This window comes from Amphiprion ocellaris, chromosome 3, assembly GCF_022539595.1.
Source record: "Amphiprion ocellaris isolate individual 3 ecotype Okinawa chromosome 3, ASM2253959v1, whole genome shotgun sequence".
Lineage (NCBI taxonomy): Eukaryota > Metazoa > Chordata > Actinopteri > Pomacentridae > Amphiprion > Amphiprion ocellaris.
The window spans coordinates 1,042,808-1,061,933 of NC_072768.1; the positions used below are offsets into that span (position 1 = coordinate 1,042,808).

The 19,126-nt window shown below is 38.9% G+C and overlaps 1 long non-coding RNA gene across 2 annotated transcripts; it reads right to left on the bottom strand.

Moving 5' to 3' along the window:
* Nucleotides 1-430: 430 nt before the first annotated feature.
* Nucleotides 431-15,939, bottom strand: LOC129348141 (uncharacterized). Of its 2 annotated transcripts, none has more exons than XR_008600606.1 (3): nucleotides 15,719-15,939; nucleotides 13,380-13,528; nucleotides 431-1,643 (listed from the first exon to the last, which is right to left on the bottom strand). It is a non-coding gene; the product is annotated as an uncharacterized LOC129348141 (long non-coding RNA). The 2 variants fall into 2 exon arrangements; XR_008600605.1 differs by lacking the exon at nucleotides 431-1,643 and adding an exon at nucleotides 5,751-6,246 and having other exon boundaries at nucleotides 15,719-15,938.
* Nucleotides 15,940-19,126: the final 3,187 nt, after the last annotated feature.

Sequence of the window (19,126 nt, forward strand, 5' to 3'; positions counted from 1 at the left end):
ACGATTTTGGATGGAATACTCGGTTAAACCAACATTTTAGGTGCATGTCCAAGGATTTTTGGTGGAATGTTCCTTTCAGGTGGATGTGTGAGGACCTTGTAGGTGGAATACTTCCTGAAACCAGCCTTTTAGGTCAACATTCAAAGATTTAAGGTGGAATATTCCTTTAAACCAACCTGAATTTCATGTTTTGATCATTATCAAGTGAGAAACCTCAATCCAGACTCCTCATAATGACGTTTGAGATTTATGCTGCTGTTATTTGTTTAGTCCAAACTAAATGACAGAAATCCTCAACTGTAATTTTATTTCAGGACTGCGTTAATAAATGTCAAAACAATCCATGTGACTCTAAAAACCGAACAGCTTTACAAACTCTAACATTAAACTCTCCACAAGGATCCAAAATAAGTTGGACTTCTACATGAGAGCTTTAATTATTCTTCATCTACTTCCTGAAAATTTTGGTCAATAAAAAAGACAAAAACTAATATTTTCAGCTGAACTAAAGACAGATTTTGTGATTTTTCTGCTCACATGTTGTGTTATTGTAAACTTCCTCTTTCAAATAAATATCCTCCTAACCCCCTGGAAACCAGCGTTTGTCCTGTTTTTGTGTTGCTCCTCGGCGACCCTAGACAGCCGGGTCCTAATGTTTTTGAGCAACACACCATACTATGATGTTTTTACAATGATGGTTCTACTATGGAACCAGTTTGACATGTTCAGGTGTTCTTTGTGTGAAAACTCAGAGATTTCAGGTATCAGAAGGTGGTTTTCAACTTTCTTTGTTAACTTTCTGCTTCAACTTTAAACTAAATTTACCTGACTAAGCCAGCCCTCTGGACTTCCAGGAAACTGTGTTCCTATTGGCTGTCCAGGTGGCTGCTTGGTGTTATCAGGAACACCTGAGCAGCTCACTGTCTTCCTGCTTTATTTAGCTGCAGCCAAACATTTCCTCTGTTTCTTTTCACCACAGAACCGGGTTTGGCTCCATTGCTTTAGGTTGTTCTTTAGGCGTTGGCTTGCAGCTTCCAGCAGTAAAATAGTCTTTAATGTGTTTCTTGGTGTGTTTTAGGGCTTTGTACTGGATAGTTGTCTTGGTAAATGTGGTTCTTTAGCCACAGTTAGCACATGGTGCTAATGTGTGCAGTGATTAGTGGATTTGGTGCAGGTGAGTTGTGTCTTTATCTTGGCTGTAGTGAGTCTTTAGAGGTTTTTGCTCAGACACATTCTGTATTTGTGTTTGAGAACCAACGTTGGTTGTCCAGAAGGTAAGAGTTCCTGTCCTGATTCTCTGTTCTCAGAGGTTCTCTGGTAGGCTGCAGGAGACTTTAGTGTTTGGGTTGGACTAGTTTGGTTTTTGTACGGTTTCATTTGGATGACTATCTTGAGGCCCCTCCATGTGGTTTAGTGAGGTTTTCTGGAACAGTTCTACAAAGCAACCTGCAGCAGAAGAGACTTTGAGAGTTTTTAGGAAGTTCTGGAGACCAGACTTTAGAGCAGCAGAAACATTTGTCAGCAGTTTGAGCAGGAGAAGGTGAGCTTCAGAGTAGAAATGAGATGGAAACCTTCTTGACCCGTGTGGTGAGGTCCTGTACCAAGAGTTTGAGCAGGTTGTGAAGAGTCTGTAGTTCTTTGGTCTGAAAGCACAAGAAGAGTCGACTCATTAAAGGAGAAAAACAGGAGATATTGTTGGTTCTTCTGTCGCTCTGCAGTTTCCAGTTTCCTTAGACTGAATATCAAGTTTATATTTTAAATGATTTCCCATGTGAGCCCAAGAAGACTTGAATAAACTCCCTCCATCCCCTGGACACAACAGATTTTATTACCATGTTAAATCTTTTGTTTTTTAAATGTTTTTGAGTTTTAATCATAGTTTTAGCATAGTTTTTTCTCTTTGCTTGTTTAGTTTTGTCGTCTGTGTGAAAGGTGCTAAACAAATAAAGTTGAATTGATAAACTGAATGATTGACTAACTCATGATTGTGACAACAGAAGTATTTTCATTGTGATTTAAGTGTTTGTTTCATTTTTAAGGTTGGGGATAAAATCTTAACAGAAAAAAATTAAGGAAATAAACTACACCAAAAAAAAGCAATGGAATCAAAGGAAAAAAGATTTAATACAATAAAACTTAAAAAGAAAATTAAACATTAAAAAAATAATTAATATTAAACAAATTATTTAATTAGATAATTCAACAGATGATACAAAACATGTAATTATGAAATTAAACAAAAATGTTAAACATTACAGATGAAATATTTTAGATAATTAAACATTCAAAAAATACAATTAAACAAGAACATTAAACATAAAAAAAACACAACTTTTAATTAGATTATTAAACCTTTGAAAAGACAAAACATTTCTAAATCAAATCAGACAGAAAAGAATAAAAGGAGAGAAAAGAGCAAAAGTAAACATTTAAGAAGAATCAAACTAAAGACAAAACATTTGAAAAGACACCAGTAAAACTTTAGAAGATCAAATTAAACAGAAGAGACAATAAAACGATGAAAAAGAGCAAAAACAGATAAAGGTCTTGAAGCGTTTTCTAGTCTGAAATGAAAACATCAAGTTGTTTCTTCAAAAATATCCTCTTTCTATGTTCTTGGTTTGATTGTGGACAGATTTACTAAGAACTCATTTCAGAAAACTGCTTCCCAGATAAAGTCTACTAGTATTTGAAGGCATCAATCAAACTAATGTTACCTTCTGATCTCCACAAACTTTACTGTTCAGTGAAGAGAATCAAAGTTTGTTGAGAATTTCTAAAAAACCCACAGGTGAAGGTCTGAGAAGAACTCAGATCGATAGTCTAAATGTGAAATCAAGACTCATGGTCAAAAGTTTTAAGGCTTCTCTTAACCAGAAAGTTCAAACTAACAGAGAAGTACTGAGAAACTTCTAAAATTTCAGCCCTCAGACTGTCTAAAGGTTCAAACTAACAGAGAAGTACTGAGAAACCTTTAAAATTTCAGTCCTCAGACTGTCTGAAGGTTCAAACTAACAGAGAACTACTCAGGAACTTAGAAAATTTCAGCCCTCAGACTGTCTAAAGGTTCAAAGTAACAGGGAAGTACTGAGAAACTTTCAAGATTTCAGTCCTCAGACTGTCTAAAGGTTCAAACTAACAGAGAACTACTCAGGAACTTAGAACATTTCAGCCCTCAGACTGTCTAAAGGTTCAAACTAACAGAGAAGTACTGAGAAACTTTCAAGATTTCAGTCCTCAGACTGTCTAAAGGTTCAAACTAACAGAGATCTACTGTGGGACTTAGAAAATTTCAGCCCTCACACTGTGTGAAAGCTCAGGTCCTGAGGACTCGGGAGGTGTGGAGGCTTTGGAAAGTCTTGGAACTGAGGGTTCCACCCTCCAGCACAAAGGCTGAAGCCCAACCTCCTGAGAAAAACGGTCGAGTCGAGACTCGAGTTAAAAAAAAACTCGAAAATGAAAAAAAATAGATGATAAATGCGCAAAAAAAACTAGAATTAGTATCTGAGCGAATAGCTCAGGGGGATAAGTAGAGGACTACCAAGTGGAAGGTCGCAGGTTCAAGACCGACCACCGGCAGTTTTCTTTCTTTGTCTTTGTCAGAATTTTGATAAAACTTAAGAAGGGTCTGGTCTTGAACCAGCGACCTGCAGCTCCATAGGCAAATCCTTAACTCACTGAGCTACAGATCAGATGAAAAGAAATAAATTCGTCGTCCCTTTGGCATCGTAGTTTGTGAAGTGACCACATGGGCAGGGCCAAGGCGGAGTCTGGGTGGAGTCAGGGCGGAGAGTAGGCGGGGAGGTGGGTGGCGGCCTCCCCCCTCTACTCCCCCACCACCCACCACACCTTCCCCCGCCCGACGAGTTCTTCGAGTCTCCACGAGTTCTTCGAGTCTCGACGGGTTTTCCCGAGTTTCTGGAGTTTCCACCAGGTCGGAGGCAGAACAAGTTGTCATGAAGAGGTGTTGAAGTCGGCCAGGATGGACTGACTTTTTACAGCGACTAGAAGGAAGACCACTAGAAGAGTAGGTCTTTAACCACCATCCATAAAATCCATGGAGTCGCTCCAGAGAAATGAAGGGAGGTCAACTTTTATCAACCTCCATCCACATGTTCAACTTCATATCATTAGACATTTTTAGCATCACACTTTATTATCATTTATTAGGACTTTAATGGAATCCACTGGCAGATTTAGTTTTTCTTGGCAAACTTTATTCTTGTCGTCGTAGGACTGCAGTATTTAAAACTCTTCCTTCTATTTGACCTCATGTTTATTAGTTTTAGTGGAGAAAGTTATTTTAATTGTCCATTAGTCTCTTAAAATCCAAATAATAAATTGGATTAGTCAAGAGCTTTAAATTTCTTACTTTGTCATATTTTAAACATGACAAAAAAAATATAAAAATAAAGCGTCTTGAGACAACTTCACCTGTAATTGGCATTATATCAATAAAATTGAACTTAAATTGTATGTATCTTGTAATGTTGGAGTAATTCAGCCCTATATGTTGGAAAACATTTTCTTTGTCCATTAATCTGTTGATTGTTTTCTCCACTAATTCATTTCTTGTTTTGGTTTATAAAATGTCAAACCCAAATATATTCAGTTTACTGACATAAAAACCAAAAAGATTTACATTCACGATGCAGGAATCAGGCAGTTTTTCACTTTTTATCTTAGTTTAGTCAGAAAGATAGTTGATAATGTGTGAATTTTTGCAGCTTGTGAGCCGTAGAAGGTTTTAATCTTTGGAGCCGAGTGTCAAAAAACATTTAGAAACCAACATCAACAAAACACTCAACAAAGATTTGAACATCATTAAAGGGAAATCCAACTTCTGCATGACAATGTCTAATTAAAGGACATTTATTTCCAACGTAAATGTGTGATATTCATCCTCTGGAGCTTTCTCTTCACATCGTCTTCCACCTGGACTGGTTTGGTCGGGAGCATGTGCAACAAACATTTGAAAAACTGCACTTTAACATCAATGAATGACACTGAAGTTTAATCTCTACATAAATGAGACTGAGTCTGGATGTGCTGCTCTGTCATTAACTCCTAAGTTTAGGGAAAGTTCAAACAAAAGAGGACAGTTCAGATCAGACTTGAGAATGAGCTTATTTTGAACAAACATCTCAGACTTTCTGAGCTTCAGCACCTCTAGCAAGACATTTTAACAACAAGCAACTCAAGAGATCCACAAGTTGGAGAGCATTAGCTTTAGCTGAGCCAAAGAACATGTGGGACGCTAACCTAGCAAACATTTCAGACTTTTCTCTGTGAATTCTGAGAAATAATTTCCTATTTAATGTGTCATCCATCCATATTAAAGTGCAGTTACCCAAAATGTTTGTTGCATGAGCTCCAACAAAACCTATCCAGGTAGAAGGCCACTTTGACAAACAGGAAGTGGAAGATTCCAAGCAGATTTATAGAAGGGGGACCCGGACTGTACTAAGTGTGGTGGAGTATAGAGGGGTGTTCTGTGTGTTTTTAAGGCTGATAATGATTATTAGTGACACATTTGGAGTAGATATTCATTTGCAGTAAATGAAAGTATTTAAAATCTTGGAGTTAAACTTAGAAGAACAAAAACTCTAACACTTTGTTGATACATTTTTGTTTTGTTTACAGATGTTTAGTTAAAGGAGTTTTATTTGTGACGTATAACCAATCAAATCACTCCAGAAGACAGAGCGACCACAGGTAGATTAAGGTTCAGAGCCAATGTAGCGTCATTTTTAATTGGTTTATTAACGTAAATCAGTAAAAAATAAAATACTGCTAATCAGTAAATCAGTCAGCCCACAATTACTACAATTCTACAATGTATGTCTCTTTCCTTTGACTTGTTATTTGTACAATATACGATGTATATGATGGTGTTTTTTCATACCAAAGGCTATACTATGATGTTTTCTAAAAGACATATGATGCTACTCTGTTTGTTCTGGCTCTGGGCCGCTGCACTCCTCCTCTGTTGTTTTCTGGATTGTACTCAGCTGCATGCCTTCGTCCACCAGGCCTCCGTTGACTCGTCCCGCCTGCCGTCTCTGGAGCTGAAGCTGGATTGGAACAGACCAAAGTACAGTCCAATCACGATGCCAGCTGCCTCTCAAAAGGCTCCTTCATCTGGCAGGTGGCAGCACTTCTTCTGAGGGGAAGCTGAGCTGGCCCAGCAGAACTTTGGAGATGTGTTCCAGTGGTTGGTGGATGTGTGGGGAGATAGAGAGGGACCTTTGAATTGTTCACAAAGGAAAACAGGGAACCCATTGGTAGTTTTAGTTTAGGGTGCTACTGCGGTGTGTTTTTGCGTTTTAAGAGGTGAACAGGAATAGTTTTTTTTCATACTATCTTTTACTTTGTTCCTGGTTGGAATGCCCATCAATGTTAACGTGAAGTTCACTTTTAGTTCTATTTATTTTTATTTTACTAACACCCATTTGCTTTTAACCCCCTCAGATGTGTTGTTGTAAACTTGCTCTTTCAAATAAATACTCGTCTAGCCCTGTGAAAACCAGCGTTTGGACTATTTTTGTGTTGCTCCTCACCTACTTCAGACAGCCGGGACATAACAACGTTTTGTGGATTAAATGCTATACTATGACGTTTTTAGAGTGACATGCTATACTAGGGCTGGGCGATAAATCGATTTCACCAATAATTCGAGTTTGTACTTAATGTCGATTTGTTTTCATGAAAATTGATTTTCTCATCAACATCCGCCACCAACGCGTGCCTGCTGGGCTCCCGTAGTTCAGAGTGCGCCCCCCTCCCCCCGTGCTTGATACACAAACAACATGGCGGCGAGCGGTGCAGATCTAAAGGCGTGTGTCCACTAGATGCTATTTTCCTGCACGGCAACGCACCGCATCTGAAAATAGCATGGACGGTGGGCGGTCACGTGACCGAGCTTTCAGCTGGACAGTCCGGCAGACAAGTCAGATAAACACAGCGGGTCAGCCGCAAATTTTCCCTTTTATCTGAAAAAACACATCAGCGAAAAATATTTCTGAAAGCATTTGAGGCGAGAAATAATCTCTGCAGCAGCTGAATCTGTCCTCGTTTTAGGTCACTGACGCCTAGTTTAGAAGTTTGAGGACAGTTTCACTGTGTGGAATCTTCGCACACGGCATCCAATTTGCATAAAGTAGAAGTCAGTCTACTTTATGCAAATGAGCTGCAGCCCTCTCCTGGTAAACACACCGGATCATAGCTGGAAACACACCACAACCGGACCAGCATTGCCACATGCGGCGCATTTCCAGCTGCGATCCGGTGTGTTTACCTGGAGAGGGCTGCAGCTCAATTGCATGAAGTAGACTGGACTCCAGCGTGATGAGATTAGGTAGGGGGTAAAAAAAAAAAAAAATAGAATAAATCGTGAATCGGGATTTTTTTGTGAAAAAATCTGAGATTTTCTTTTTAGGTCATATCGCCCAGCTCTGTGCTATACTATGACATGTTTAGAGCGACATGCTATACTATGATGTTTTTTGGACGACATGCTATACTATGATGTTTTTTGAGCGACATGCTATACTATGACGTTTTTAAAGCTACATGCTATACTATGACGTTTTTAAAGCGACATGGTATACTATGATGTTTTTAGAGCGACATGCTATGACTTTTTTGGACAACTTGCTATACTATTGACGTTTTTAGAGCAACATGCTATACTATGATGTTTTTAGAGCGACATGCTTTGATGTTTTTTGGATGACATGCTATACTATGACATGTTTAGAGTGACATGCTATACTATGATGTTTTTTGGACGACATGCTATACTATGATGTTTTTAGAGCGACATGCTATACTATGACGTTTTTTGGATGACATGCTATACTATGACGTTTTTTAGAGCGACATGCTATACTATAATGTTTTTAGAACGACATGCTATACTATTGACATTTTTCGAGTGACATGCTATACTATGAAGTTTGTAGATATGCTATACTATGACGTTTTTTGGACGACATGCTATACTATTGACATTTTTAGAGAGACATGCTATACTATGAAGTTTGTAGACATGCTATACTATGACGTTTTTTGGATGACATGCTATACTATGATGTTTTTAGAGCGACATGCTATACTATGACGTTTTTTGGACGACATGCTATACTATGATGCTTTTTGGATGACATGCTATACTATGACATTTTTAAAGCGACATGCTATACTATGATCTTTTTTGGACGGCATGCTATACTATGACTTTTTTGGATGACATGCTATACTATGATGTTTTTTGTACGACATGCTATACTATGACATTTTTAAAGCGACATGCTATACTATGACTTTTTTTGGACGACATGCTATACTATGACGTTTTTAAAGCGACATGCTATACTATGATCTTTTTGGACGACATGCTATACTATGATGTTTTTTGGACGACATGCTATACTATGACGTTTTTAAAGCGACATGCTATACTATGATCTTTTTGGACGACATGCTATACTATGATGTTTTTTGGACGACATGCTATACTATGATGTTTTTTGGACGACATGCTATACTATGACGTTTTTAAAGCGACATGCTATACTATGATGTTTTTAGAGCGACATGCTATACTATGACATTTTTTAGAGCGACATGCTATACTATGATGTTTTTAGAGTGACATGCTATACTATGATGTTTTTTGGACGACATGCTATACTATGATCTTCTTTGGATGACATGCTATACTATGATGTTTTTGTACGACATGCTATACTATGACGTTTTTTGGACGACATGCTATACTATGACGTTTTTAAAGCGACATGCTATACTATGATCTTTTTGGACGACATGCTATACTATGATGTTTTTTGGACGACATGCTATACTATGACGTTTTTAAAGCGACATGCTATACTATGATGTTTTTAGAGCAACATGCTATACTATGACATTTTTAGAGCGACATGCTACACTATGATGTTTTTAGAGCCACATGCTATACTATGATGTTTTTTGGACAACATGCTATACTACGATGTTTTTTGGACAACATGCTATACTATGACGTGTTTTGAGCGACATGCTATACCAGGGGTCACCAACTATATTTGTCAGAGGGCCAGAATTTTACCGGACAGTCACCTTGGGGGCCGGACCCTCAAACAAAAATTAAATAAAAATCAAATTTTGGCATAACATTATTATCTTATGTTTATTGTTTATATTTTTTTCCATTTCATTACAAAACTGAAGGCATTTTTAGCCTTTATGAGTCAGGCTCCGATCACCTATACCACAGTCAACCACCAGGAGTGACAGAGATATTTTGCCTCAACTCAATTAAGTCAACTTTACTTATAGAGCACTTGAAAAACAAACACTGCGGAAGTGAAAGGAAAAGGCCTCTTAACACAGGTAAAATGGCACTCTCAAAGGCCATGAAACGAAAAGTTGATGTGGAAAACAGATCCTTTAATAATGACTGGACTGAAAAGTACGCACTTATCACGCCAGCCTTCCGAAATGCGTCACCTATATGCCTCATTTGCAACGAAACTGTTGCTGTTGCAAAAGAATATAATCTGCGCCGTCACCACAACACTAAACATACAAATTTCCAGGATTCATATCCTGAGCAGTCAGAGGCCCGTCAGAGAAAAATTGCCACATTGAAATCTGCCTACTCCCGTGCGAATGGCATTATTACTCAAACTTTAATTGATCAAGAGAGAGTAACGTGTGCATCTCTGCAGGCTGCCTGGGTGCTTTGCAAACATAACCGGCCTTTCACGGAAAGTGAAGTTTTAAAGGGGAGCATGGTCACCGTTCTGGAGGAACTTGCCCCCGACAAATCCATGGACAGAGTTATTGCATCTGTCAAACAAATGCCTCTCTCTGCTTCAACTGCTGCACGTCGTGTCCACGTCTTGGCAGAGCATGTCCAGCAAGCTGTCATTGACGGGATCAAGGAAGCCAAATACATTTCACTGGCTATTGATGAGTCCACTTACAACACGGATATTTCACAGTTGTGCGTTTTTGTCAGATACTTTGATGGCAAAGATTTCCGTGAGGAGCTGCTGGCATTGCTTCCGCTGGAGGACAACACCACTGCTGACATCATCTTTGGAAAACTGGAGGATTGTTTTAAAAGCCATGGATTGTCCCTGGATGAAATCAACCTGACAGTGACAGATGGTGCACCTGCCATGATTGGCAAAAACAAGGGTCTGGTGAGCAGAATAAAGACTGTCGCTCCTAAAACTAACGCACTTCACTGTATTATCCATCAAAGCGTGCTGTGCGCAAAGCTAAGCGGGGAGCTCAAAGAGGTGATGGAGAAAACAATGAAAATTATTAACCACATCAGAGGAAATTCAAGCACGCAGCACCACCTGTTCCACAAATTTGTGCTGGAATCCCAGGCTTCTCATGATGACCTGTTACTCCACAATGACGTGCGCTGGCTCAGTAAGGGCAAAGCACTGGAGCGCTTTGTTAAACTCCGTGCCCAAGTAGTGGATTTTTTGAAACAAAGGAAATCAAAAGCGGCAGCTGACCATCTCCGCATCATGCAAGACAGAGAATACATGTGCAACGTTTCGTTTTTAACAGACATTTTCTCCCATTTGAATACACTTAATCTCCAGCTGCAAGGAAAAGAAAAATCAGTTGTGGATTTGGTGGAAAAACTTGATGCCTTTGGGAACAAACTTGATCTGTTCCATGCAGATTTGTTGTCAGAGAGGCTGCTGCACTTCAACACACTGAAGACGGTGGGAGAAAGCAACGTAACAGACAAGATGAAGACATTCATCACACAATTAAAAGACAACTTCTCTGCTAGATTCCATGACTTTTTCATTTCCAGGGATGTCATTGGATTTGTGCGTGACTCATTCACCATCAGCCCAAGCGGAGAATTCTCCACAAACGCGGTGAAAATGATGCCGTTGGACGAGGCGTCCATTCAGAGCGAGCTGGCTGAAATCCAGGCTGCTCTCCATGGTGCTGAAAGCCTGAGCACATTTTGGGTGTCTTGTCCCGAGGACTATGGCACATTGAAGACACTGGCTATGTATGTGCTCACCATGCTGGGTTCAACCTACACCTGCGAGGCTGCGTTCTCCAAGGTGAACTCGATAAAAACACACGAGAGGAACCGACTGTCAAACCAGTCTTTGGAGGACTGTTTGCACATAAGTCTGACAGTGGCCAAGCCTGATGTGAAAAAGTTGGTGTCAGAGGGGAAATGTAACTTCAGCCATTAAGCAGTGTGAGGAGCCCATTTCAGCCTTGTGATTTGAAATCGCTATAGCCCACTTAACGTTTTATTTGATGTGCCAACATTATTTGTGACCTGTTTTGTTCTGGTACCAGGTTAGTATTTATTTACCATGCTATTTTAAGTTATGCCAGTTGGTTTTTCCTCCTTTTTTTGTCCTGAGAAGTCTCCTAGTTTGAAGCTTGTTGTTGAGACTTTGAAATAAAAACCAAATGTTAAGTAAGGGCATGAGGAAAAGTTATGTTTTAAAAAAAAAAAAAACGAACTGTGTGAAACAATAAATGTTAAACAGTACAGCGAGTCTGTCCTCATTTCGGAATGTAGCCTAAATAGAGTCATAAATGGTGGGGATTACTGATAGTTAAGAGTCTCAGTTATTGTTGTTTTCAGTTGCTTTAATAGTGTGGACCACATGATATTTTCTCTTTGATCCTCACAATTTTGGAATCCAGTCGCGGGCCGGATTCGGCCCACGGGCCACCAGTTGATCATCACTGTGCTATACTATGATGTTTTTTGGACGACATGCTACACTATGATGTTTGTAGACATGCTATACTATGACGTTTTTAGAGAGACATGCTATACAAGATGTTTTTAGAGAGACATGCTATACAAGATGTTTTTAGAGTGACATGCTATACTATGATGTTTTTAGAGTGACATGCTATACTATGATGTTTTTAGAGCGACATGCTATTCTATGACGTTTTTAGAGAGACATGCTATACTATGACGTTTTTAGAGTGACATGCTATACTATGACGTTTTTAGAGTGACATGCTATACTATGACGTTTTTAGAGTGACATGCTATACTATGACGTTTTTAGAGAGACATGCTATACTATGACGTTTTTAGAGAGACATGCTATACTATGACGTTTTTAGAGTGACATGCTATACTATGACGTTTTTAGAGTGACATGCTATACTATGACGTTTTTAGAGAGACATGCTATACTATGACGTTTTTAGAGTGACATGCTATACTATGACGTTTTTAGAGCGACATGCTATTCTATGATGTTTTTTGGATGACATGCTACACTACGATGTTTGTAGACATGCTATACTATGACGTTTTTAGAGAGACATGCTATACAAGATGTTTTTAGAGAGACATGCTATACAAGATGTTTTTAGAGTGACATGCTATACTATGATGTTTTTAGAGTGACATGCTATACTATGATGTTTTTAGAGCGACATGCTATTCTATGATGTTTTTTGGACGACATGCTATACTATGATGTTTTTAGAGCAACATGCTATACTATGACATTTTTAGACATGCTATACTATGACGTTTTCTTGACGACATGCTATACTATGATGTTTTTAGAGTGACATGCTATACTATGATGTTTGTAGAGTGATATGCTATACTATGACATTTTTGGACGACATGCTATACTATGACATTTTTTAGAGCGACATGCTAAACTATGACATTTTAAGAGCTACATGCTATACTATATGCTATATATATGCTATATAAAAATGTCTTTGACATTTTTTGGACGACATACTATTCTATGATATTTTTTGGACAACATGCTAAACTATGACTTTTTTTGGATGACACGCTATACTATAGGCTTTTTTAATTGACATATTACTATGACGGTTTTTGTTTTAGTTTCTTTGTTGTTTTTTAGCAACATATCATTAGAATTTGAACAGTTTTAAAAATTACTATACTTTTACTTGTACAAAGAAATATTATTCTATAGCATTTTTTAGACGACATATTATACTCTGATGTTTTCTTGAATAACATACTATTTTGACAATATACTGCACTATGACATTTTTTGAACCACATATCATACATGACAATTTTAGGCAACATCCTATCATTTTGCGCTTTTTGAACCACGTATTAATCTATGGGAGTTTTTTTGCCGACATGCTATACTATGAACTACAGGCCATACTATGTTATTCTTGAAAAGAATACTATACTTTGACATTTTCTGAACTACATCCTATACTATGGCGTTATACACAGAGTGCTTTGGTTACATGTTGATTTATAATCTAGATTTTTTTCTGTTTTGTTTTTTGACAGGATTACCACAGACCTGACCGTGAACACTGTTGACACCCACCTGAGGGAGACGCTGCCTAAGATCTCAAGGCTGCTTGGTCGTGGTCTTTCTGGTCCTGCTCCAGAACGCCTTCATCAACTACGTCTTCTTTTGAAGAGGCCCTCAGATGCTGCAATCTCTGACCTTCAGGAGGAACTGCTACTTTCACTCTGTAACGAGACGGCGGTTATTTTAAAGACCCAGCTCCTGGTGGCTTGGAGTGAAAGTTTAACATCCATCAAAACAGAACTACAGACAGTTAAATCTGAGCTGTCGGTCAGTATTTCAAACATCAAGTCCGACTCTAAAGCATGCTGTGGGTGAAACGGAAACTTCACTCTCCACATCAGTGACGACATCGTCACACTCCAAAGCAGAGCACCTGTCTGCTGAACTTTTAAAAGTGGACAATAAATGTGAAGAATGTGAGAAGCAGCAGCCTGTGAGCAGCGGAACAGATGTGATCAGAAAGAAGTCATTTTCTTTTTTCTTTTCTTTCTGGTTGACTTGATGCTGTCAGATGCAGATGTTGGAGCTGATTCTGATCTTTCAGGATAAAAAGCTGCTTTTCCTTCATAGACTTTTCAGGAAATTATTCTCTCAGGTTTTCTCTGCTATTTATATTTTTATTATCTGTCATTATTTCATTATTTCGTTATTGTAAAATAAAGTTTGAGGCATAAAGACTCATTTAGTTATTTTATTCCTGAAATCTTTGACGTAGCAGAACTAAACTTCCATTTTCCTTCTTGTACTTCTGATACTAGAACTAAACGTATCTTCAACACGGATCATCTGGTTTTAATGAATCAGCAGCAACATCACAACAACAAATGAGACAATTTTCAACAAATTCATGAAACTGATGTTGTTAAAAATATCAGTTTGTTTTAGTGTCAAATTAAAGCTAATTACTGACAACTAGAACATTACCGTTACTGTTTTAATCACATTTAAGTTTCTTGAACATTACATTAACGTCAATCAGCCACAGTTTTATGAACTTAATGAACCACATTACAGGAACACAACACACTTCAGCTGCTGACAGGAAAAACAACACAAACATCATTAGCTTGATGCTCCATTTGGCTGCTAATCAGGACTGCTCAGCTAGCTCGGTTAGCATCGCTAATTCACATTAAAGCTAATATTCACTGGATGCTAACTCTCTTCTCTGTTCAACACACAAATAAACTCCACCAACTCCTGGGGTTCACTGCTCACATTATATCTGACTCACAATAGTTGAACAATGTAGTTTTTAAATGTGCAATGAAGGTAATAATGAAGTTCTTAACCTGAATGTGTTGATGTTTTAATGCTGCATATCTGCTATAAATAACATGGACTTTTTATATTGTATTTCTGCTCCAACAGCAGAGATGAAGTTAAAGATGATAAATGGAACCTGTGAATACTAAGAACAGAGAATAATAAACTGCTGAAACAGTTGGCCTGACCTTCTGTAACTGAAAGTTAAACAGGAAGTGGCTCACTGAGGATGTCGTCCATTCAGTCTCCTTCTTCACATCCAGATGAGGTTTTCCTTCTGTTGGCTTCACTCAGAAGATCCTCACAGTGAACATGAGACACCTGAGATGAAGACAGACATCACAGTATCAGCATCAACAGCAGAGGTTCATTTTAAAGTATCCCTGGATAGATTTCCTTTGTCATATATAGTTTTCCAAGCACTGAAAAACAGCAAGGCCTGCAGTCGCTTTAGCTTTAGAGGAGAAGATTTTATTATCCAGCTTATCTGTGCTGTAATTTAAATGTAATAACTGTAGTGTTTATCATTACTTTGGACATATTCTGAAAGGTTATTTTTCTAATCTGCACTAAGATGTACTACAACATGTGAATCAGTCATTAAACAACATTAACCGTTAGAAAGTAGATTTACTTTTTTCTCCAGTTTAACTTCAGAGAACCAGCAGATATTCAGGACTACTGACAACTCAGAACCTTAACCTCACTGTTTTAATCACATTTAGGTTTTCTAAACGTTACATTAATGTGAACCAGCGTCTCCATGAACAGTTTTATTAACTAAATGTACCACATTAGACGAACACAACACACTTCAGCTGTTTACATGAAACACAACACAAACATCGTTAGCTTAATGCTACGTTAGCTTAATGCTACGTTAGCTTTAATCAGGCTACAACTGACCAGCTAGCTCGGTTAGCATCGCTAATATTTACCGGATGCTAACTTTCTTCTCTGGTCAACACACACAGAAATAAACTCCACCAACATCTGGAGTGCATGGTACACATTATATCTGACACTAAAGCTGCATATAAAGTGCATTAAAAGCGGCACCGATACGAAAATAAACATTAACTTACCGAACTATCAGAGTCCTTTCAGTGTCTGCTGGTAGAATCAGCCGAAGGACGAAAACTGGTTAAAACAAGACAACGAGCAGGAAAACTGTCTGTGGAAAATGTTCTGCTGCTGCACCGATAAATAAACCAACAGTTATTATGTCAGAATTAATCAAAACGAGGAGAGCAGAGTCTCTGCTGCCTCCTCCATAGGACCTGTCAATCATTCCAGACCAGACTGTCAATCAGTAGCCCCGCCCCCTGGCTTCGCAAAACTTTAACGCTCTATAAAAAAATCAATATTGATTTATTTTAAGATCGGCCACCTGATCTCTCATTTTAACCATGAAAACTAACGAAAAAAATCATATCCAGTCTATGCACCGTCCTCTGTTTGGCTCCACACTTGCTGATGACCACTTCCGGTCTCAGAAAATGAAAAAACGGACCTTTTTCCGTTCCTGTCTCTTACTGATTTTACTTTTTGTTATTCTAAATATAAAATGAAAATCAAAGCATTTTTAAAATTTCGTATATCCCTTTTTGACCATGAAAAGGAAAAAACGCCTTGTATTTAAATTTTAATTTTTGTATTTTAAAACGAAAATCAAATAACCAGTCGTTTTTTGTTTTTCAATACCCGTTTCAGAACGGAAAATCCAATTGCCAAAATATACACGGACCCTCTTGCTTTTTTCCCATGATTGCATCTATTACTCAGATCAGATAAAATACACGAAGCAGCCGGCAGCTTGACTCGTCATGCAGATGGGCACAATATTCAACATCATATGATGCGTTCTTTGAGTCAGTTTACCTGTAAATGAAGTGCACTTATCAAAGTTCTCACAAATGGTCTCAAGGTAGGCAGAAACAGAATCATGTCTCCTCTGCATGTTTGTGTAATGAACATGACGGCTTCCTTCTCTCACATCTCTCCCACGTATAGACACAGAATGGTACAGGCAATAATGAAATGTGATTTTCGTTGTAATTATGTTGTAGCATATGGGAAAATCTGAGAACAGAATACAAAGCTAGACATATTGTAAGTTCTGTACTTTACGTCAATAGTGTAGCTCTAAACTCCACATATAGTCATAATGTTCCCACTGATACTGCATTTCGTGTTTTGCTCAAGCTGCAATGATCAAAGTACAACACACCTTGGTGCAATCACATGATGGCATCATTATGGCCATTTTCAGTATTCTGAATTAAAGTAATGTGCTGGAAACCAGTACATCTATCCATTACCTTTACCTGTTTTTATCCTATAGAGGGTCATGTTGGCTGAAGTCTGTTTCAGCTGAGAGGGTGAGAGGTAGACACACCTTGGACAAGTCACCAGTCTATCATCATCCATCCATTCATCCATCCATCCATCCATGTTCTTCCTCTTATCCGGGGTCATGGAGGCAGCAGATGAAGCAGGTCATTCCAGATGTTCCTCCTCCCAGCGACACTTTCCAGCTCTTCCTGGGGGATCCCGAGGCATTTCCAGGCAGATGAGATATATAATCCCTCCAGAGGGTTCTGGGTCTACCCCGGGGTCTCCTCCCAGGAGGACATGTTCAGAAAACCTCCAAAGAAAATCTCCCTGGAGGATCTGAATCAGATGTCCAAACCACCTCAGCTGGTTCCTTTAGAGGTGGAGGATCAGCAGCTCTACTCTGAGCTCCCTCCAGATGTCTGAGCTTCTCCCCCTATCTCTAAGGCTGAGCCCAGACACCCTACGGAGGAAGCTCATTTCAGACGCTTGCATCTGCAGTCTCATTCTTTGGGTCACTACCCAGAGCTCATGACCATAGGTGAGGGTTGAAACGTAGCTGGATGGTAAACTGAGAGCTTCTCCTTGAGGTTCAGCTCCCTCTTCACCACGACAGTTCGGTACAACGTCCACATTATTGCTGACACCACCAATCCTCCTGTCCATCTCACACTCCATTTTCCCATCACTCGTGATCAAGATCCCGAGATACTGACCTTTATGGAACCATTTTCAGCCTTTACTGACTTCTTAGGCTCATTCTAATCAGATGTTTAAGTACTTCAATCCCACTTCTTTGGACCAATGAATGGAACAGGTCTCTGATTACTGGAGTTAATATCTTCTCCTGTAGTGTGAGCTAGCTTCCTTTTTGAGAAGTTAGCTTTTCAGTGCTTTTTTAAATGTTGATCTTAGTTGTAAATGTGCTAATTACCATGGTGACGACTATTTTCGTGACAACGTTGTAAAGATGCAACACCCAACGCTGCATGTCTTGGAAGTAATCAGGAAATCGTTTCGAAAGGTGTGATGCTGCTCCCAAATAACAAATCTGGCAATTACTGTCTAGTTCCTCACCAGTGTGTTCTAATATAACAGAATCATTACAGACTCTTGGTTTGCAGGTGCAAAACTCAGTGTTTACCTCAATAACATGTTCAAAAAAATAAAAATAAAAGCCTGAAGGGGGAAAACGGTGACTTAACTATCAAACACCTCATCGGAGAGGATGAAAGAATAAAAGTGGTGAATGCAAATAAGACTCCACAGAGAACAATGGGGATGATGTTGCTTATACTTAAAACAGAAGCCAAAAACAGGATGAACAAAGAACATAAACAAAACCAATTTAACATCAAACCTGGATGTGGAGAAAGCGACAGAGAGAGAGAGATCTTCTCCCTTTAGGGAACTCCTCCTGCTCAGTGGGAGATAAATGATAGACTCAGCTGCCTGGGAAGAGGACAGCAAAAAGATCAGGACTATTTCTGCTAAAGACTTAACAGTGATCCTGGCAGAGTGGAAAAGTGGAGTTCATGAGAGAGAAGGCTGACCACCGGGCTCTGTGACAGCAGAGGGAAACTGGAGATGTGGTTAAGCTGGAAGAGGTGAGGAAAACCTTTTCAGCAGGGTCACAAAAAAGCAAGGCTCTCCCAATAAGCCTATCTAGAGGTGCTGGCCTGATGCCCACAGCAAGATTTTAAAAAAAGACACATGAGACTGTGAAGGAGAGAAAGCAAATATGTTAAACATTACTTTAAAGTCCTGTAAAGTAAAAGAAGAAAACAAAAAGAAATCTGGAAAAAATAAATTAAATACTACACATCTCTTCGCTTAGCTGGGTCTGGCCAGAGAATTATCTAGACCCCTCACTACCTCTAAACTACAGGCCTATTTCCAAACTTCCATTTCTGTCTAAGATAATGGAAAAAGTGGTAGCAGAGAATCTCATTGCGTTTTTAGAAAAATTTAATGTTCTTGACAGATTTCAGTCGGGTTTCCGCAGAAATCATTCCACTGAAACGGCCTTGATCAGAGTCTCCAGTGACATTATGATGGCAGCTGACTCTGGTGAATACACGGTTCTGGTTTTATTGGACCTGTCTGCTTTTGACACTGTTGATCATAACATAATGATAGACTTGAACAGGTAGGGTTGT